Raw genomic sequence first — 22,680 nt, forward strand, 5'->3', positions numbered from 1 at the left:
TGGCAGAGAGGACTCTTGCTGACTAGTTTTAATGAGAACCATGAAGTCTTGCCCCTCTTTGCTAGCTTATGGGATAGCTGTCTTGCGTGGGGAAAAGTGAAAGTTCAATGATAGAAGATGAAAGGAGTGGATTTTTACCTCAACCATATTTGAAAATGACTGATGAGTTTTGCAGAAGTCTTTACTTATACTGTCCCTCAGTGGTCCTCATGTAGACTCCCCCCCCCCCCCCCCCCACACACACACCCACCCACACACACACACACACACACACACACCATTTTGTGTAAAGAGAGACGTGTTTTGTTCTTGCCAGATCTCTGATGTCATCTGTTACTGAGAACATGCATGTGATCTTCTGCAGCTGGAAGAGCAGCCCATATGCATTTTACATCACCCGTAGTTATTTTTGGGTCGGAGAGAAGCAGGGTTTACTGGACCATTCACAATCTGACACTGAAGTCTGGTTAACACTGGGTTTCTCTTCCCATGCTCCTGTCCGCTGACAGCAATATCCCCTAAACACATCAAGCCTTTAACAAATGTTATATCCTGCTGTATAACTAAACTTAGATGTCTGCATTTAATGTTTACACCTGATGTCAAAACTTTTGGTTTGGTTTGCTGCCAATGTACATGGTTCAATTTCATGAATGTATTGGAGTCTACTTTTTAGAGCCAAGTAGTTTGACACATTTCCATTTTTTACAAACAAAAGGTGTTCTAGTTTATTCACACACTGTTGATTTTAACAGTTGATTTGTTCTCGAAAAGGTTAGAATATTTTGGGCTGTTTACAGATACTACTCGATATAGACACCAGCTTTGTTTCTGTGTCGTGAACTGCACTCATCAACTTTGACTGAAGCTCAATACAAAGTAGATTTCTTATATTCCAAATGTGAGACTTCGTGACCTGGTGGAATCATACTGCTTTCCAGGTCATACTGTATATATAGTAATACATGAGTCCTGTTGGAGATGGAAATAAAGTAAATCATGCTTGAATCATACTGGCTGGCCATCTTGTGAAACTCTGCGTGAAAGTTTTGTTCATTTTCCCATTTCTCAACTTCAACGTGAACACACCGCAAAACAAACAAACCTGAAAGCCTGCCCCGACAACTTCTTCCTTTTATTGGCAGCTGATACATGAACAAGAGGTTGTCTTGGCTGAAAAAAGCAACTGCTGAGGCGTTTCTGGACCTCCAGACCTTTGTGACCAATGGCGTGTCATCCCTCACTTTGTCATGTTTAACTAAAACCAATCCCCATTCAAAGCAGCATCCATCAGTGTTAGTTGAGAACAATGACAGATTGCCTTTCTGCAGCACTCAAAGCATCTGGATTCTTTCTCTACTCCCCCTCTTTTATGTATGGTAAACAGCCTGAATAACAGCTGGGCAATGAGAATTTACAAGTTAATCAATTGTTTGTTAGGAGCCACAGCTATGCCCCGTACCAAACCATCTGCAAGTTAATGTTCATTTACCATGCTAATTTTACTATCCGCAACAGCGTATCCATTGATTTCTTCTAGAGAGATTTATCCACACTAAGCATTAGCCTTTATCTTAAAAATAGCACCTACATTAAAAATGTGAGTGTTCAATTTAGCCTGTGAGGAATACAAAGTTAAGGCAAGGCAAGGCAAGTTTATTTATATAGCACCTTTCAGCACTAGGCAATTCAAGGTGCTTTACAAAAATGAAAGACATTCAGACAAAGGCATTTTAAAACAGTAAAAGATAATAACAGAAACATTAAAAGAAAAACAAAAAATGAAAGACATTAAGAAAATGGCATTTAAAATCAGTCATTAAAAAGAAAAGCTAAAAAAATAAACATTAAAAGATAAAAGTTACAGTGCAGTCTAAGATATGAGTAGTTCAATTATTTCGGTTCTTGATTTTTAATTTATTCACAGAACCTCCCTTTGGAAATCCGAACATTTCTGTCCCGATTGTTAATTTAGACTGATTGTTTTCACCATGTTATGCTCGCATGACATCCACAATCGGACCCTCAGGAGGGTGTACTAGCCCCCTACTCTGCTTTGCGTTCCATAACAAAGTCTTTAAGTGTTACCTGAACACCCCGTGTTACCAAAACACTATTTTTCACCCGTCGATGCTGTGATACTTGTTCCTCAGTACAACTCACCTAAAAACTGATGGTAAACCCTGGCTACGATGGATATCCCAAATATCCTACTTTCGAGCAGTCCCTCTCATAAATGTCATGGAGAAATTAATTGCGTTTAAATTTAAAACATTAAAAGAAAAAATACATGGATAAAAGTTACAGTGCAGTCTAGGATATGAATAGTTCAATTAAAAGCAGCGACAAAAAGAAAAGTCTTCAGCCTGGATTTAAAAGTAGTCAGAGTTGCAGCGGACCTGCAGGTTTCTGGGAGTTTGTTCCAGATATTTGGAGCATAATAACTAAACGCTGCTTTACCATGTTTAGTTCTGACTCTGGGGACAGAAAGCTGACCAGTCCCTGAAGACCTGAGAGATCTGGATGGTTCATAATTAAGTTAAGCCAACTGAACTCAATTCATCTGGTGCTAACAAACGTGTGCCAAAACAAGCAGAAAACTATAAGAGCAGTACCACTGGGGTCTCATGCGGCTCCAGGATGTCCTGGAAGTCATATTAAGTTTCACACAATGTTGATGCGCCTAGTTAAGCACTATTTACCCTGGACACTGTGTTTCCTGTTAAAGTCAAGTTGCCTTTGTCTCTCCGCCCAGGTGTGTGTGCCTGTGGCAAGGTCTTGGTCTTTTGTTCCCTCCCGCTCCCTCGTGTCCACCACAAGACGACCGGCATGAACAACACCAGCCTCAGACAGGTCAGTCAAAAGTATCCCTCAACACACCGCAGTCTACACCATGGGCTCTAGTAAAATGTCACCACATTTACTGTATTCATCATTCAAAACCAGTTTGAGCACTAGATGCATCTGTTATGTATTCTTAAAATGTGTAATACTAACAAGAAAGGAGACTGAACACTGGAAACATAAACAATAAAAAAACACAAGCATCACTTTCCATTTGCTTGTGACTTACCTTCCCCAAGAAATAAGTAACGCTATTTAATAAGACGGCAGAAATAGATTTTAACAAACCTTAAACTGACAATAAAATGTTGAGAGAACTCATAAATACACAATGGAACAGCAACGTCTTTGAGAACATGCAGAAATTGGAAAATATTTTTCTATTAAATGTTCCTATTTTTTTGGCTATGCTATCTTGGCAGCCTTGAGCCAGTGTTAGGATAAGGGCACCATTTACAACTGAGCTGTGAGCACTGGTATTCACCTTCCCCTATTTCCCGGCTGCAGCACACAAACAGCACGCTACTTTTATTTATAATCCAACCAACCTCAGTGTGTAACTCTTGCCCTGTACTCTTGCTCGCATCACACAGTGAGGTCACTTGCCTCTGCACCTCCACCACTGCTCTTGCATTCCAACATGGCTCTAGGACAGCAGCCCAGCAAAGCTCTATACTCCTCAAATCACAAAGAGGCCCAGATCAGAGCCGAGCTGGACGTGAGCCAGGATCCAGGCCCTCGCAGCCCGGGCAGCTGGGGGCAGCCTATAATAAGTGGGAGACAATGAGAACTAGCACACCTCCCACGCTTTGCATGTGGATGTCGATATAGAATTGAAATTAAATTGTTTCATAGGTTTCACTAGACCACACTAATTATGAAAATATATTATAACCGCTGGTGGGTTTAGCAGATATTTACATTAAGGATATATGTTTAACATAACAGACCTCAAATTAAGAGAATACGTATTATTCAAATCACTATAGTGGGTTTTGAAAGTGCAAAGCTATAAAGGACAAAGATGAATACAATTCACATCAAAGAAAGAGACATTCTTGAGCTTTGATATTGCTTAAACTTTGAAAAAGTGCTGAACTATATATTCCTTTCTTATAAATTCATAGGCCAGCTTACTTTTGTATGTGCTGCTAGTGCTACACTTTTTAAAATCCAAATTTAATTGATCCATACAAAAAAAAACTGGGCAACTTAACCGTTTTTCCAACAGTCATCAAAAACATGTATGTACAATGTTGTTCTTTCACATGGGGGAAAGTAGACATATTAAAGGCATTTTATTTTTAATGAATAATAATGAACAATTCACTGTGATGTAGACGGCGGTGGTGCTTTAATGGTCCCTTGTAGCCTCTTAAGCCTCTGGTGATAAATCTCACACAGGCTCACTCGTATAACTAAAACCCAAACCTCATTCAACTTCACATCCATCAGTGTTTGGCTGAAAGCGATGACAAAGCACTTTCAATTACACCAGTAACTGACTCTGGAAACAGTTCATAGCAGGGTCCAGGCTCCAAGACTAAGGGACACACACGAGGGGGAGGGCAGAATGGCTGGTGGGGCATCCGTTTGACTTGCTCCCAAATAATGAAAAGGGTGGTGTGACTCTGGGACACAAGGGATGCCGCCAGCACCGCAAACCCAAGGACAATTCACCTATTTTGTGTGCTGTCACCCCTGTTGTCTGATTTATGGTTTGGACATCCTTCCTATGACCCATTCGTCCATCAACTGGGCGCTATAAGGATACTCTTGTGATCAGAGGCTGAAGTATCAAAGCGTCCTCAGTCAGGGCCCTTGTGTAGTACCAGAGGGCCTCGCTCTCCTGAAAGGGGAGGGATGCCGTTGGGAAAGGAGAGTGTTGCAGCAGCAGAGGAGAGCCGTTCTTAACCCTGAGCACCAGAGGATAGAAGAGCTTTTTGAGAATCCATCAACTGTAAATGCCTCATTCTATAATGTTGGTGTTTTCTTTTCAATTTTTTCCTCCCAATTTGTAATTATATTATGTGGAGTGTGTGCTCTCTAAAAGTTAACATGGCAGTGTTTAATTGGAGTGATTTTACTCATAATTGCATGATCCTCTCTACCACTTTTAGCTTCCACTTTATTTGAATAAGCGGGCTAATTTCAGAATCCATCCTCAAAATTAATCTGTATAGCATACTTAATATGGAAGTTCAAAAATGAAATAATTGAGAATATTTAAATCTGCTTTGAATAATGGGAGCCTTAATCATCAACAAAAACAGCAAACGCCAACTATGACGGCACCAGTCAGGGAAACATGTAATGCAGCAGTAGATAAGTGATGATCATTTTCTCTCTTTTAAAGATATTTTATTACATAAATAAAAACAGAGTGTGATCCTCCAGAGAGCCTGATCTTTTAAAGCAGCTCTGACTCCAACCCCCCTGATGAAAGGCCCACAGTAGCATCAGGAGTCCAGAGCCTTTACTCTCTAACTTCAGGCAATTATGACACAGAGGAGATCTTTGCCTTCTGCACTCAAAAAGAAGAAGAAACATGGCTTCCCTTTTTTCCAAGCTTAGTTGTAAAAATAAGCTTGCTCTCCTCAATTGCCGTCACCTCGTGCCCTTTGCAATAGCAGCAAGGATGTATCGGAACAAGCCATGGGGCAAAACAAATCACTTGTGATTTACAGAATTATAAAGATTTTAATAGCTGCAATGTTTCTCTCTCAGATTGGTCTTTATTTCCAGGAGTCAAAGTTTCCTGGAAGCCCTAGGCTTTTTAAAAGCAGTAATTGGCCAACAGAGAGACTAAGGATCTCCCTGAGTGATTGAGTGTATTTGTTGCTATGAACTTGAGGGTATCACTCTAAAGATCACAGGTCCAGGTTGTGAGAGCCTGCAAAGCACAATTCAGTTTGCAGCAGCCGTGGAATTCAGACTACTTTTCAAAGCATTTTTGTTTAAAGTTCTAACCTTTTTGTAGAACTTGATGTTTTTTTTGCCGATTAGTTTTGTTTCTAAATAATTCGGCATAAACTAAGGGGCTCTGGTTCGTGAAATAAAGACAGCCTTGAATGAATGCAGAATAATTGTTATGATGAAGCGCGTGACTGTTACCCTGGCATGTAACAAAGTAGCATAAAGTCCATCTTTGAGGAATAACAATGATTTTTGAAGTGTAATTGAATTCCTTTTTTATTTTACTATTGTCTTTCAACTGGCAGGTATTTACTACATTTACCATAAATACACGTTATGTACAGCCATTTATTAAGAGATAGCAATAACCACATTTCAACCAGAATTACTACTATGGAAAAATAGCAGTTATAAATGTAAGAAAAATGCACTCACTGCTTAACAACTCTAATCTTACTTATTCTGACTAAAACTAAACCCCTATGTATTTCTTAGTTAAATAACTTTTCTGTATATATCCTGGTTTTTTGGTTTTTTGAAGGACTGGTAAACAAAAAAATGTCAGTGCTATTATATCCCCTTTCACCATATAAACTAACCATCTAAATGATACTGATATTTTTTTTAATATATTAGAACTGATTAAATTACTTTCTCATTGTGGTTTAGAGTTACATGTTTTGACTTGTATCTTTTATATTAATTACTGGGACATTTTTATTTTCACACTTCAGATATAGCAGCACATTTTACTTCACGTACCTGCAGAATAGCTCTCATAATGATTAAAGCATGTGTTCTCTTCCTCTAATAGAAAAAAGTCAGACCGTAACTTAGCTATATTAAGTAAATCCACCAGGGAGGCATAATCGAGTTTGACTCTCTACTGGTGGTCTCCTTGTTAGTGTTGTGAGTGTCAGAACTGACAGTGCAGGTAGCTCAAATGCCACTTAAGGTTTTAGCTTCAGTGGCTTTTGGAAAGAAATGACCGTGACCTGTGTAGCTTGAGCCCACATCCCGCACCCTTTCTGCCTGACAGCTGCTCAATGGCAAGTGTCTGCCAGCATGCCGAGGGGAACGCTGCCAAGCAGCCGGAGATAGAGATGATTACCACATCCCTCTCAGCCTGCTCTCTGAAAACTGATACCTACTAACAAACTGCTGTCAACATGTTAGCGCGGCAGAGAGAGTGAGAGCAGAAGTATGTGCCTGAGAGAGAAAAAAGGGAGAAAAGGAGATGTGTGGGAGACTCAACGTGAGGAGTCCAAACAAGTTAGGATTAATGACATTGAAACAAGTTTTTTTCTGCTGCTTTCTGAGCTAACACCATTGTGGAAGACTTGAGGGAATGCAATCAACGCTATAAGGAAATGCCTGTAAGGCAGGCATTCACATACGTGTCGATGAGATGATAAATGTCAGACAATCCTGTCACAAGGTCACTATTTTTCAGCCTACTGTAGCTCATAATGCACAATTATGTGTATCAAGGTGCAGTCATTGTAAGATACATTATTTCCTGGCTATAAGTTAAAGTTTTTATGCAGTTAAAATTGTAATTTAAGTGCAGCGAATACTACATTGTCAAAAGAAAGTTTTTGCGTTGTTGTTCAGATATGCAAATCACTTCAGACCTTTATTCCTGCCACTTAAAACTTAGCTTTTCCTGCTGAGGAGAGAATGAATGCGGTTCTTCAGGGAAGAGTTATAAATGTCAACGTTTTTGAATAAATCCCCCACAGCACCACTTTAAAGTGAATGAAAGAAAAATCACAGCTGACATATATGTGTCTAATTGTTGCAGAGAGAGGACAGGAAGGAGCATGGAGTAGCTTGAATTATCGTAATTAGAATATCGCTGTGCTTAATTACAAAAGATTGTGATTGTCTGATTTTCAACAGAAGTACTATTTTAGCTACTGTCTTAATACACATTTGTTTTTGAAGATTGGGAATGACAATTATGATAATGTGCATCCCATCATGAAATGTTTTAGTGAAAGACAGGAAAACGGAGCATCTTAAGCAGATATTATGCATATGTAGATTCTTTGAAAAAGTGCTAATTAAATTGATTGTAGCAATTTTTTTTGTAATTTCTAAATGAAGCTTTTCTATTCTAAGATTATTTTCAGGGCACTGCAGCTTTTAATAGTGCGAAATGTGTCAGGATACACACACAAACCAAATCATTTTGTATGTCTCCTCTAAATTAACCATTGTTCAGCTCCATTTCTTAATCCCCCTGGCAGAATGTGGGTTACAAATACCCAGTCAGGTATTCATTCACATTGCTGGAGGTTATAACCAATGTAAAAGTTTTCTGCCAAAACAAAAAATCAAGTGCTAAAACTTTGTTTTCATGTGGTTCAGCCTCATTTTATAATCGGGCTCTGCAGAGGATGGTGATTTACTTCTTATTTGTTTATTTTGGTTATTAAATGCCACAAAATAAAATAATAAAATCAGGGACAAAATACTGTCTACAGTAATTCACTCTGGAACTTTGTTGGGCAACAAGATAAGTATTTCTCTAACAATCAATTTTCGAGAAGAGACGATGGAAACAAACCTAAGTGCTAGTTTGAACCAACCCCACAAGGCTTCCAGAGAAACCACCAAGCCTAAGAAGCACTTTATTAGCCAGCAGGGGGGGGTCAGGAGGACCAGCCCTATCATTGATTGAGGTTGGAAGATGCATCCACAGCTGCACTTTCTCTAAATTTCTAAGAGTAAATATGCACCTTTGAAGTGGGGGGTGCCTAGGAGCACTCCTCTGCACAGATTGTGTGGGTTTCTGTGGGGAGCTGTAGTTACGGGAAAGATCAATGGACAGGGCATTAGGGGGAAGAGCACAGTACACTGTCCAGCCCTCCAGCCTCCACAGCTCTGCAGCTCCTGCATGGCCACTATTATTGAGCTCAAGGCAGTTTAATTCTCCCTGCTGTTTTCTCAGACTGATAAAAATGTCAACCTTTCCGGCTGCAAAATGTATTGGAGGAAAAGATGAAATATACTATGAACTTTATAAACAACTGCAGTTTGGTTCATATTGCTCCTCTACTACCTTTTTTCCCCTTACACACATCAACTTGTAGTCATGATCTTTTAGAAATGTTGTACAGGTTTAGAGATTACATACTTTACATTTTTGTTATCATAGCTTAGCATTTGCACTTCATTCCTGTAAGGTCATTTAGTTTCTGTTTGTACATCTTTTGTTCCCGACATCTTCATATTAAATTTATAAACATAGCTACTCAATAATGTATCATTGATCATTTCTGGAAATAAGATTTCAACCTTTTTTTACAACAAAAATAAAATAATATTTTTGACTGGAATTCTTCTGCCTGCATAATTAGTGACTGGAAAACTCCGCTGTCCGATTGTGAAAGCATGGAAAAACCCATATCCTGCTCATTGTGTGGCTAGGTATGTGTACTTGTGGCATGCTTTAAGTGCATTAGACTTGTGCTGAACACACAGCTTCCATATTGTGGTTGTAAAGACGATGGAAAGCCTTTTGGGGTAGCCACACTTCCAGATGAAGCTAATCTGCTCGTGGTTGGTACAGAGTGATTAGTGAGCAGAGATTTTTAAGCCCTTTGTCTTCTACTTATGAATTATAAAATGTCTCAAACTCAGTGTTTATTAAATTAAAATTAAGTCAACAAAAAACTGAATAAGCTTTCAATTTTGAAAAAAAGCAATTACACTCTGAATTCATTATTTCATTATTTGTAATAAGTCTGAATTAAATGGGATTGTTACAGTAAATGCTATGATGTCCCAGAGATGAGGACGAGAGGACAACATGTGTCCTTTCCATAGAGTGTCAAAGTGTAGTGTCTCTGCGCTCCCAGGTGTCGCCGGGGTTTGGCTCCAGCAGGCTTGTGAGATGCAGCCAGAGAGAGTTAGCATTTACAACCCCTGTCACACTCCACAAAACACTGTGTCACTCAAGCACAGCCTGTGTGGCAGCTCTGGCATTAATGGAGACGTTGACATCTTCCGACAGAGTGTTTATCTAATACTAATGCTAAGCAACCAGAGCCAGTCGCCCCCACACGGAGACATCGAACTGCGCCGCAGACCTCAGTGTCTGGCAATCGCACTAGTTTTCCCATTCATCCCTCAAGACTTATAGAATTCATAACAATGGCTTTGCTGCTGCTCCGTGTCATGTCTCCTTTTTTTATAATTCGGCCGCATTTTTCTTGCCACCATCCACTCGACAGCCAGACTGCTTCACAGGTGCTTAGGACAAAGTTGGGTGAAATTATGACAAATTGCAGGAAGCGTCACCTGCGTATGCTGGCGTCAATTTGCAACTCAGAAGTTCAACAAAAGTTGTTTACATATTTCTTCTGCAGTGTTTTTCTCAGAACTTTTTTTTATGGATTATTTCCCCTACTCCCCTCACACACATATGGCTCTTAGCGTGGAGCTAAGAAAGGGAGTTTCAGGTTTTTGTTGGAGCATTCATATTTTACATTTAATAAGTAAATATTTAAAAGGTATACAGTTTTGAATTAATCATGTACATATATATATATTATATATCTCTCATACAATATTGCGGTATTGTTATTTTTAAAGAAAACATTTAACAGAAAAAAACAGTTTTCTTGAGACACACTGTGCATTATACAATGCACAAAAGGCCGCACAATTGTATATATGTTACTATACGTATCTGAGACTGATGAAGTGTATGGAGCTATCTTTAGAGGATTGATTTCCCATACTGCCACGCAGTTGGCTGCATTTATATTCCATGCCTGTGGCTCTGTGACCCCTGGTTCTCCTTTGATGTGGCAGGCAGAAGCACAAACTAGGATGAGGCAGAGAGAGAGAAGGCTGAGGGATAGCAAAAGGTGAAACAGTCTACGATGGGAGGGGGGGTTAGAGATTTCTCTGCTGGTGCAGGTTTCCAGAAGGGGATGAGAGGACTTGATGAGGGAGTGTAAGAAAGACTGGTATGAGTTGTCAGGGAGCAGCGCGAACCGATGAAGCCATCATCTGACAGATCTATAAGAGTTTGCACTGAGGGCGGGTTGGTGGTGGGTGGGCAGAAAGGAAGCCAGGCAGAGGGAAAGGGATTGGGTGATGGTGGGGGGTTGGGAGAGGGCATGACGGTGGCGCGAGCTGATAGAGACGTCAGCGCCGCTTCAGTAATCTCACGACGGCTGGCCGCAGCGAGGGGCCATCGAGGGGCCCACGAGAGCAGAGGCATGATAGAGCAGACCACCCCGACAACACTAGCAGGGGGCCAGGCAGTATGGACAAATCAAAGCGGGAAGAAGTAATTTTTGAGAAATTACAGAAATCTCCATGGAAATTAGCATGAAACACTTTCTAATCTCTTGCTTTTCACCGTGGACGATAGGGGTCAGTGCTTCAAGTTCTCCAGCCCTTGGTTTCTCTTTCTCTCTCGCCCCATCCCTAATTTCATTATTCCCTCTTGATATTTTTCCCTCCCTCCTACTTTTTATGTATACTCATTTTACAGCCCCTCCCTCCGCTCATATTCTTCAACCATTCATTTGCTTGAACCCTTTTCATTGACCACAATTAAACGTTTATATTTCAAAGGCAAATCAAGGGAGAGCCTAGCCTTGCCCTCAGAGTGACACAGGATCAAGCTGTTGGGTGCTTTGGAGTCTTGGATGAGGTGAATCCCCCCAAGATTTGTCCTCTGCACCCTGCCTTTCGTTCTTGTGTCTGTCAGAGCTCAGAATACTGTTCAATTGAATGGGAGGAGTGAGGCACCCCTAGTTGTGACCATGTGGTTATTGGTAATCGGCAGCATTTTCAGCAGTTCAGTGACACCCTAAGCCAGTATTCTTCTCATCACAATTGCTCGCAATCTCAACAATACGGGACAAAATGCACCTTAAGAAAATGATTGTGAAACAGTATTGTAGATGTGCATGCCAGAATTTTAAATTGTTCTGCAGTTTAAATGGGTTTGTTTTATAGGTTTGTACTTGTTTAATAAGTTTTGATTTTATTTGTATGGCGCCCTTAAATTATAAATTAGATCAAGGCATTTTTGAAATAAAAAAAAAAGAATTCTAAGGAGGCAAGATGTGAGTTTTTATATAGTATAGCAGAAATCTATTTTCACAATTTAATATTAAAATAAATAATTGCTATACGGTTTAGACCCTATATTTACAGATGTTTTTTTATTATTATTATTCTCAAAAGGAAAATATCTTGTTTTTGGTATCAATCCCATAATAAAGTATAGCTTACAGAACACTAAACATATTTCTTCTCTATCCTGCATCCATGGCAACACGGCGTGTTGTCCTCTCTCATAGTCGTGGTCATTTTATCAAACATTGAACGAAACCGAGCCGCTCCTGCCTCACTGAAGCACAGAGAGCGAGACTTTGTTATTGTCTTACTTGCACATTGTTACTCATTGCGTGTTCTCTTCAGGGCAGGACAGAATATTAAACATATTTTGATTCAAACTAAAAACCTCTGCCACACAAGAAAAGTCTGTATAGTGTAACATAACAAATTCTGCTCTTAACCTGATAATAAATACATGAAATGATGCCATTTAAATAATAATACAAATTCAGTATAAAAGAGATTTGTCAGACTAATTATTAGATACATTTTACCTCCTTTCCACTGTCTCACTATTAGGAGACAGCAAAGAGAACGATGTGCCAGGAAATTCAATCGAGGCATATCCAAAAGAGACCAGGGTCTCTTGAAGCCTCAGTACAAACAAGAGCCAATGAAAAAAGAAAATTGGGTCATCTTTCTGTCCTGTTGTACTAGAATATAAATAAATAATTGCATTCAGTCACCACAAAAACAATTTCTCTGAAGTTAACTAAACTGGTTTTGAGGAGTTCCAGTTTTCATACATTTTCTGTTTAAATGTAAAAATGGAATGCTCATATTCAGACTTTGTATTTCAGTATTTTTTGTACTTGTCATCTTGATTTATTGGTGGAGTATTGTTCCTGAACCTACAATGTCAAATCACTTCCACACTTCTCTGCCTTATTAACTAAAGATGCACACACATTCACTAATAGGTACAGTAGACAAGATAGAAATAATGGGCATTAGGCCTGAAAAGTAAAATAGTGGCATTTGATTAGCATTACATTGTGTGCTGATTCATGGGGAATAGCTATAGAGTAAAGGTGCTGAGGACTTAATTAGAGTGCTTGCAGACTTGGCACATTGCAGTGACAAGCAGTAGAAATGTGTGTTGGATATAGAAACCTTTCTAACCTCTGGTTAAACCCTCCCTTCCACTCTAACAGTTTGTCTTCTAATTAAGCTCCAGAGTTGGGTTGTCTACTTTTTTTTCAATCCGTTCACATGCAATTTTGCTAATTGCAACTGTAGGAAATGACAGTATTGTCCTAAATCATAATCTATGGTATTGTCTAACATATGCCAAAAAGAAGTTTCAGAATTGATCAACTATACAGTAAATATGTGGAAAAGTTGTACATTTTATGAATGCATTTTTAAGGTTAGTAGAACTTACAATAAATAAAGCCTTTTAAATTTGGATTGATTATAATTATTTGTTTTATTATATACATTTGTGGAAGATTATATCTGAATGCAGAATCAGATGTCAACATGTATTTTTAAAGTTTTAACCATCGCAGTTTTTTTTCTTAACAGTTAAACAAGCCATGATGCACATTTGATCAGTTATAATTTCTGTGAAGCTGTGGTGAATGTGTCCTAAAGAAATATAATAAGGATATTCTCATACTTAGCTTGAGACCTCGTTTAACCTAGATGCTGCAGACATTTGGCAGGGCCTGAGTGTACCTGCTCCTACTTGCGGTTCTGCCAGTAATAGATAGATGGCACTGCATCCAAGGTAGAGCAAAGGGCCCGAGACTTCTCTCTACCATCTTTCAGGGTCTTACTTTCATTATCCATCCGAAAATTAACCTGTCAATTTATCAATCAACACCATCTTGAGTTTTCTGCCTCCTGTTTGGCGACTAGCGTTGCAACGACTCCGGCGCGCTGATAACCAGGAGGTATGTGTTTGTTAGTGTAGTGAATGAGTGCATTATCACCTAAATGACTGCTATGAATCACAATTGCTGCCAGGCGGTTGATAAGAGGTAAATACACAAGCAATTTGATTTGAAAGTATATATATGTTTATATATTCTTTTATGTGTCTGGAAAATAAGGTCAGGGCCAGGCAGACAGTATTTTCGGCTTTGTTGAGCTCCGTTTTCTTTAAGTTGAATACAGTGCAAGGCCATGTTGTATTGTGAAAACTGAATTCCAGTTTATCAATATTGCTACTGAAAAGCAAGATATTTAGGATTATTGTAAAGAATTGTACATTTACACAGTGTATTTGAGCAGAGTAATTATTTTAAGACCGCAAGTAAGATTTTAAGCAATAGATAGCAATACAAAATGTAAAACATAACAAAATATCATATCTATTAATCAAACAATAAATAAAGCATTATTCATATCATTGCAATTATTCTCAAATTGATAATGATAATATCTTCCACAACTTTTTTCACAAAATAAAAGAATAATTTTAGGTCACAGTTTGATTTTTTCTTTTTTAATGAACCGAATCAAAACAAACAGTATATTTGTAATTAAGAGCACTTGGATGTTTCTTCTATTATTTGATGCACAAAGCACCTTTTTTTTAATTACAATAATTGTGTTAATGTTAAATTCAAATAAATAATATTCTTTATTTCTTGATACATTTGAGAAACATCATAACATAATTGCAAATGTCTATATCAATATTACAGTCAAAATGTGTTTCAAGGACATTGCACACATTGCCTAATTCTTCTGTATTGACTTTGGAGTTAATATTACATCTGCTCTTAGAAATATCTAAAAGGAAGGCAGATTGAAATATGTGTTTGCATGCTCAGCATGCTACAAAGTTATAATAAGCACTGGGACATGTCTTTATCTCTAAATGGGTTATAATGTGATAAGCTAAACTAGACCCTCAAAAATCCCTACCAAGTGCAACCACGGGTGGGGGACCTCAATTGCTTCAGTTCATTCTCCCCGGTATTTTCTTCCTCTCTGTTCAGGTTATTAGCCGCTACATGACTGGATCGCCGAAAATGGAAGGAAGCGAACGGAACCAGATAGGGGTTATGCATAGCGGGAGGGACTTTCCTTTTTTCCCAATTGTTTTTTTATTTGCAAATGGCCTTATTGTGTAGAGGTGTTGGAGAGGGGGGGCGCTAGTGAGAAAAAATGGCAGAAAGTAATTTAAAATGCTGACAAAAAGACGAGAGAAAAAGGAACACAACATCTGGTAATTTGTTTCAGCAAGCTTAGCCTAATGATGTAAGCAGATTACTCTCCAACAGAGTGGGAAAGGGGCATAGAGAGAAGGCTTTTCTTTTTTCTCTTTTTTTGTGCCCCTTATGGGTCTGCCCTATTAAAGCCCGAGACAGAAGCCACTGCGATATACACAGCGAGTTCATATTAGTGACTCTATTTATGCTCTTCCATGCCATTTGATAATTCACATGCTTAAAGGAGGGTTTTTTGATCAAAAAAATTGCTGCTTATTTTAGAAGCTATTTTATCGCCTTAAAAGGGGAACCTTCCTGACCCTCCGAGGTGGGATGTAAGCCACTCGATGCTGTGGGTGCCCCTGGCCCGATTTGCTCTCTCTCCTCAGAGAGCAGAGATCAGTGGTATGCCCAGATTGAAAGGGAGGGCAGGAACCTGGCGTGATGAAGGACACTGGCTCCATGTCAATGTGTGGAGGAGACTGGAGGATGAAACACACCATTAAGACCAATTTAGAGTGTTGCTCTAAATTTCAGCTGGACTGATCGATCCTGACAGGAGGGCATCGTACCGCCTGCCAGATCACTTAAACCACTGCCCCTTGTCTCACGTTGCTTAATGTCATGTCATTGGCTATCATTCCCAGTCGAACAGTGAGCTGCTGGATTTCGTTTCAATTACTACTTGTAGGATTACCTTTTATTTTTACACATCAGTAATCAATGAGGATTTTGATAATAATGTCATAATGCAATCTCAGTATTGCGTTCTGTCCTTTTCCCCCTCGATTCTTAATCCAGTGAAATCCTCTGAGACTAGTTGTCCTGTTGGTTTATTGATTTATTTTCCCTTGCTCTGTGAACATTGGGCAGAAACTTGAGAGCCGAGGTACAGAAAAGAGACTATACCTTACCCAAGGGCTTAACCATCAGACAGGTATTCACATAATAATAACAATAACAGATGTTGATATCCTTTATTTATGACTATTTTCATGCATAAATACAGCTCAAAGTGCCCAACAGATTAAAACAAGACAGATATCCCAAAAGAAACAAAAACAAATACAAAAGCTTCAACAATTTACGAAAACTAAACGCTGTCTGTAATAAATGAAGAATTAAACCTATTAAGAGTAATACTGAAACATAAAACAAACATTCAAAACAAGGTGAGATTAGATAAATATGCCCAGAAAATCTGCATTTATTTCAGTACCGGTTGTAATGTATTTTAAACACACATTTCAGGAGATGCGTTCTGCTCTATATAAATCTAGATGTTGTATGTTGTAATATGCAGATTCCTAGCAGACGCTGTGTGTTATTATTGCGCTGCCACTATCTGCCGGCGCGGTGCTGACATTTTATATGCCGTCTATTTATTAGTTGGGATGTTCATTGAGGCAGCTCAGGTTAAGTATCTTGCTCAGTGTCTGACTGCAGATATTGAACCTGCAGCCCTCTTGTTCCAAGTTCAGTTCCCTAACCACAACCAGTTTGCCCCTTTGAAGGATGAGGTCTCAGGAAGAGTGGTGCTATGTATACCACACAGACAGTGATCTATTCCGTGTCTGATATCATGTTGCTCCATGTCACTGACTGATGTTACCTGCATCCCCCCGTGATGATTAGATCCATGACTGCGCCTACAGTTCCCTTATAAAATCAGTTCCTTTCTTTTAACCCGCAAGACGCAGAGTTTCCTATCAGAGAGAAAAGAGCGAGTGAGGGAGAAAGAATAAGTGAAGTTATTGTAAAGGATGATATTGCTTCATTGTGTGCTGTCATTCCATCCTTGACAAATGTTCCTCATCTGAGTTGGTGACATGCTCCACTGTATAAATGGGTTAGGAACTAGGATATAAGTTATGTAAGTCACAATGCATAGAGACATCTGCTAAGCACATTCATATGTAATGGAACATAATGTAATACAAATAATGGAGGCGACACAGAAGATTTATCTGCCATTATTAGCTTCCTTGCTACGCTCTTTATTGCAACCTTCCACCGGCGCCCTGAAAACACAAAGGTTTTTGAAAATACATACTGCAAAAAATAGTATTAACAGCATCGAAGGTCTGATGAATAGTGTTTGCAAAAAAGGTATACAAAATATAACGTCTCTCTAAGACAATAGCAACATTAAGTATTAAATATTGAGTTTTCAGCTTTTAAATTCAGGAAATAAATCAGTAACTTTGCAAGTAATTTTAAATTAAATAATTTATGCTTTGAGAAAAATAAATATATTTTTAGAATCTTAACCAAACTTTAATTAATTAAGAAACATCAGAAGTTTTAATCAATTGTTTAAGTGTGGTCAGATATTTAGCCGGAAATATGTTTTATTGCATTAAAGGGGAGTCAACTAGTAGCCCATTGTACCTTTAATGATTTGCCTGGTGCGTGTCTTCAGGGGCCGTCTGTGCCACCAGCTGAGGCGTTAATACAAACATAGCAGATCATTTGTGAACTAACCTGTTTTTTAAGTGGCTTTTCCAAAAGTGTGACAGGCAGGTGGGGAAACATGACAGAAGTAATTAGGTATTAGCTGTTATTAAACCATCCTGAGACTTCAGATTTATTTTAGGCAGAACAACTTTAAAATCTGCAAATATGTGATTTGTTTATGTATTTAATTACATCTATACATTTGTGTGCCTCTTAGCATTGCTTTACAATTAAGACAAGTCATTCTTCAAAAAGAACATCTCGTTAAATAATCTCATTAGCTTTAGCTGTTTTCTTGTAAAAAGAAAATAGTAGGGCAATTGATAAAGTCTAAGCTCCACCTTCGCCGCCTCTCCATTTTGTAATCACAGGCAGTTTGGCAGCACAACGTAATTAGTTTGCACGCCAGATTTCCCATGAGTCCCAACCTAGCTCAAAGCCAATCCCTTCCTCATCAGCAGCCCAGAGACTAAACACCTACTTTATCTGGTTCCCCCAAGGCTGTCCATCCATGGGGAGTCAGGGTGCCCTGAAAAACATTGCCAGTGAGGGCTCCAATGCCTCGGGCTGATATGGGTGAAACTTCAGATGGCAGATGGCAAGGAAAAGGACCATATCTTTGAGGTAGAACTGCCAAACAAAAGTGGAACATCATATCCTAGAGCCTTACGTCCCAGGGCTGAGATTAAAGCATGAAATATATGTTTAGGAGCCACACATGTCTTCATTTCAAAAAGTGTAAGTGATCAAAGTGTCAGTGTGGAGGCATGCTGCAGGGTATTTCTATGTATTCAACAACCCAGGACATATTGCACAGCTTGTTCAAATGTCATCATTGATAAACAGGACTGCTGAAGTTGAGGGTCATTTGTTGCAGCAGCTCTTATAAAAAAAACAAGCTAGTATACAGTATGTGCTTCCTTTACCATGATCTCTACATCTTATCATATTTGTAACTAGTTTAGAAAGCATGCTGAAGGCCAGACTTTTTACTCTTTCTTATCCTGTTCCCTCTTTTCATTGTAAGTATTTGTAGATGTGCAGACATCTGAATTACCTCTGCCAGTCAACAGCAAGAAGTGATCGGGCAGTTTTTAATACCATAGGCCCATCTGGGAGAAGGACCCTTTTCATTCGACATACTTGGCTGCTTGTCGCCTCACCATAATGGGCATGTTGAACGAGCTCTGAAGCAATAGCCAATTAAATGCCTTGAAGGGGATGCCTCGAGGCCCTGCGTGAAAGGCTTCAGGTGTGAAATGCTTGTTTTTCAAGAGTGCTGCAAATGTTGGCTGCTTTCAAGTTTGCTGTTGCCCTGCTGGCTTCCCCTTCCAGCCCACCCCGGCAGCCCTTCTCATGTGGAGGAGGGTAGAGGGTAGAGGTGATGGGCAAGAGAAGACCACTTAAGTACAATTTTCTATTCAGTGTTCCAAACCTGTGCACTCATGTTTTTCACCGCTGCCTCGTAACAGCGAACAGAGTTTCAGATGATGCAGACAATAACTTTTTAGCGCACAATAGAGAGAAGAGGAGAAGCTGAAGGGCAGACAGGGGGAAATATGGATGAGACAGAAAGTCTTTGCGTGAATCCAAACCAGAGGCTGTGGTGGATGGGTGATGGCGGGGGTTGGCTGGGAGGGGGCTTAAAAGGAGATGGATTGTTTGCTAATTGTGGTCATTTCTGACCAGAACATGACAGGTTCAATGACTACTTTAATGCGTTATTGAATACAACAGAAACTTGAAATGTAATTGTGAGAGAAGCTTCTGTTTTAGAAATCTGTTCGCAGCCTCTCCACGGGAGGGAAGAATGTTCATTCAAGGTTCAAGTGTAAGAACGGGCTTCATGGTCTCTGTGCAGTAAAACATTTATGTCTGAAGTGTTACATCCAGCCTTGATTGAAGTATTTATCCAAACAGCTACATTTGTACTCTCCATCTTTACAAGATGGAAGTTGAAAAACAGTCTTAGATCATTGAGGAGTAACATTAAAAGATGCCTGCAGGGACTAAGAGGGAATAAATCCAGGGGATATTAATCTTATTAGGATCATACATCACTGAGGTGTCAGGTGAGGAGACAAATGAATGGGCGCCTGTTTATCTGAGCTAAGCTTTGTGGTTTACCTAGCCATTGCCGAGGGCACATATTGCCACTAATAAATTGGTTAAGTCTTCGCAGAGTGATTGTAATGAAGTTAAGGGACTGGCTTGTCTGAGCTCTCGCCACTACAGCCAGCCATTCTCGCATCCCCCTTTTATCAGTCCAGATTGGGAGGGCCCTTTCGATAAGATGAAGAGGAGAAATCAAAATAAATGGAGTCCATTAAAGGCAGCAATGCATCAACTGCTTGATAAAGTGATTAATAAACAGGCCAGGATTGTGATTGATTAAAGCATTTAATCAAACTGTTAAAAAGCCCTATTGGCAATGGTGCATGAATGCCCTTCATAGTTAACATGTATAAACGTAAAATTACAAAACCTGAGCTTAAATTTTTTTCTTTTTTTAATCAAATCAAGTTTTATTTATATAGCACATTTTTAAAACGATTTTTACATACTGTACATATTGTACATACTGTACATATTGTACATACAATAAAAACACTTTACAACAAATACAACAGCACAATAAAAAATCACACTCAGGGAAATGTCAGGAGTTGTGTCTCTCTTTTTTACGTAATGAATGCTGAGTGTGCCCTGATATGTAGACATTGTGGCTCTCAAATCCTGGCACCATTTTTTTCTCATTTAAACAAAAGAGCAGTGATTGACTTAAGTGTTAACATGGACTCATTAAAGATGTTTTAAATATGCCCGGATACACTTGCATACTCTAAACACTTAGTAATCAATGACTAAAATCACTTGCAAATTCTAAGGTGGTGGGTGAGTGGGCAGTGACAGGCTGGTAACAGCGTTTGTGAGACTTAAATGTCATTCAAATTCTCTAATGCAAAGGGAACACATAGAGCAGATTGACATGTTGAGCTCGGTAAAGTTCAACCATGATGTATAGCACATTAAGATGGGAAATTACAGATGTTGTAATTATCAGGAAGAGTGACCTCATGTGCTTAAGGGTGTTGGGTTAAAGTACTTTTACTTTGCTTTTAAGAAGTGTAGCACAAGACAAGATTGGCATGTATCTGCAAATGGCATGCTTTTATTCAAATGAATGAGGCAAATGGAGGAGAAGGTAATGTTAAGAATAATTTCCCCAGTCAGAAGTCATGTGTGATGAGTTGGGAATAGGATGCTTTTATTCTCCTTGTTGAAAATGATCAGTGCACATGTACTACATAAATTCACGTAAATGCATTTTTGTAGCCATTATATTTCTATAAACCAGAGATAAACTGCACTTTGGTTGTACAATTGTCTTATTTCGAGACTTCAAACCTTAACGTACTACGCATCATCTTTGAGGCATGTTTGAGCTTTTTTCAATAATACTATAACAACAATGTGAAATAGATTTGAAAAAACAGAGATAGTTACAGGAGTCAAAGGCGGAGTATATCATAGGGGACAGTGTAGATGATAAATAGCTTTTGTCAATCACGCTATTTAATCTATTTGAATCCAGTCAATGTGTTTTTGTATTCCTTATGTTAATGCATATTTCGACTCATCTACATTTCAGGAGTGAATATTGTACTCTTTGCTAAACATTAAAGCCACAGCTGCAGTCACTAGGTACTTTACAAATGTAAATTGTATGATTATAGTTTATTTACACACTTGTTTTGTTGTCTTGTATTGTTTTACATACATCTAAGTCCTTTCAAATAAGCTCTACTTCAACCCTGCAGCTAAATTAAAATAGTGCTTACATGTGAATGCATAGGGTTGATAATCCAGTTGTTTAAAATATGAAGACAATTTAACATAATTAACAAATATATTCTATTCTTCCTTCATAATGAGCACTTTTATTTATGTTATCTAAAATATTGACTTTACATTTGAATAAAAGGATCAGAATACTTCTTGCACCAATGCATCACAGTGTCTTTGTCTGTGCTGTACTCTACTGAGCCAACAATTTCACTGAAAATGCCAATTCTGCCATTGGGCATTTTGGATGTCTACCGAGTGCTACTGCAAGCTACCATTGTTGAACCTGCATTCCCATATCTGTGTCAACCTGAAGCATTTCGTAAAAGGCTCATGAAGACACACAATGCAAGGGTATTGTGCAAATGATTGCATGTGTTTCTTTATCCTTTGTCTTGAAATTTCAACATACGTCGGTAATAGACTTTAATTTGTGTTTTTAGACTAATACTCATTTGACACGTTTAAATGACCAGATACAGTGCATGCTATTTAATCTGAAGCTGTACAAATGAATAGAAGTCAAATGAATGACACATGAATTACTTGTTAATTATGCAAATGATGTGCTGCAGGAAGCTGGTAAGTTGCGGGAACTCTGTCATCTAAAAGGGTATGGTGAGTGTGATAATGTAGCGGCTTGGCGCGGCTCTCTTGATGTAATGACAGGTCAATTTGACTTGCTTTATGCTCTGCACCCTGGTTCTTTTCTTTGGCTCTGGTGTGGCACCCCCTGCCTCCTCCCCCACCCCCCTTTCCCGTGTCCCCTGGACTTTGATTTCTCCTTTGTTCCATTCGCTCCTCTACTGACACTTCCCAAGAATAAGAGATGCCACACAACCATGGCCCTTTCACACCACACCGATGACCTCAGTTTCTTCCATGCATGACCTCTCACCTAGAAGTTGACAGCTTGATTAATTGAAGAATGTTATGATTTATGAGTATCTTCTCAGCATGATTAACAAGGCAACAGGTGGCACAACCACACAGCTAGCAAGAACAGTTCTTCTACGGGAGAAAACAATGGATGATTATATTTAGAAACCATGTTTTGTCCAACAGTGGCTGTCAATTTGGTTAACCCATATATCATTTTGACTTTTTTGCCCACCACTGCAGTTAGAATATCTTCACAGAGAGGTTTCTTTTGTGTATATCTTGTGTCAGCCCAGTCACATGCACAGGAAGATGTCACATCCCAACAATGTGGTTAAAGAAAAAAGCTTATCCAGTGTTCTGATTATCAACTCACACATTCAGTCCATGTTCTGCCTTGGCCTATCAAGAGGGAAACTTTAAA

The 22,680-nt window shown here is 39.0% G+C and overlaps 1 long non-coding RNA gene across 1 annotated transcript in view; it reads left to right on the forward strand.

Moving 5' to 3' along the window:
* The window catches only part of LOC117448719 (uncharacterized), a 66,436-nt gene that overhangs the window by 12,828 nt on the left and 30,928 nt on the right, over positions 1–22,680 (forward strand). The window contains exon 2 of the long non-coding RNA XR_004552367.1: positions 2,756–2,853. This is a non-coding gene — a long non-coding RNA (uncharacterized lncRNA). The remainder of the gene's footprint in view (positions 1–2,755; positions 2,854–22,680) is intronic.

Source organism: Pseudochaenichthys georgianus, chromosome 6, assembly GCF_902827115.2.
Source record: "Pseudochaenichthys georgianus chromosome 6, fPseGeo1.2, whole genome shotgun sequence".
NCBI classification, from domain to species: domain Eukaryota; kingdom Metazoa; phylum Chordata; class Actinopteri; order Perciformes; family Channichthyidae; genus Pseudochaenichthys; species Pseudochaenichthys georgianus.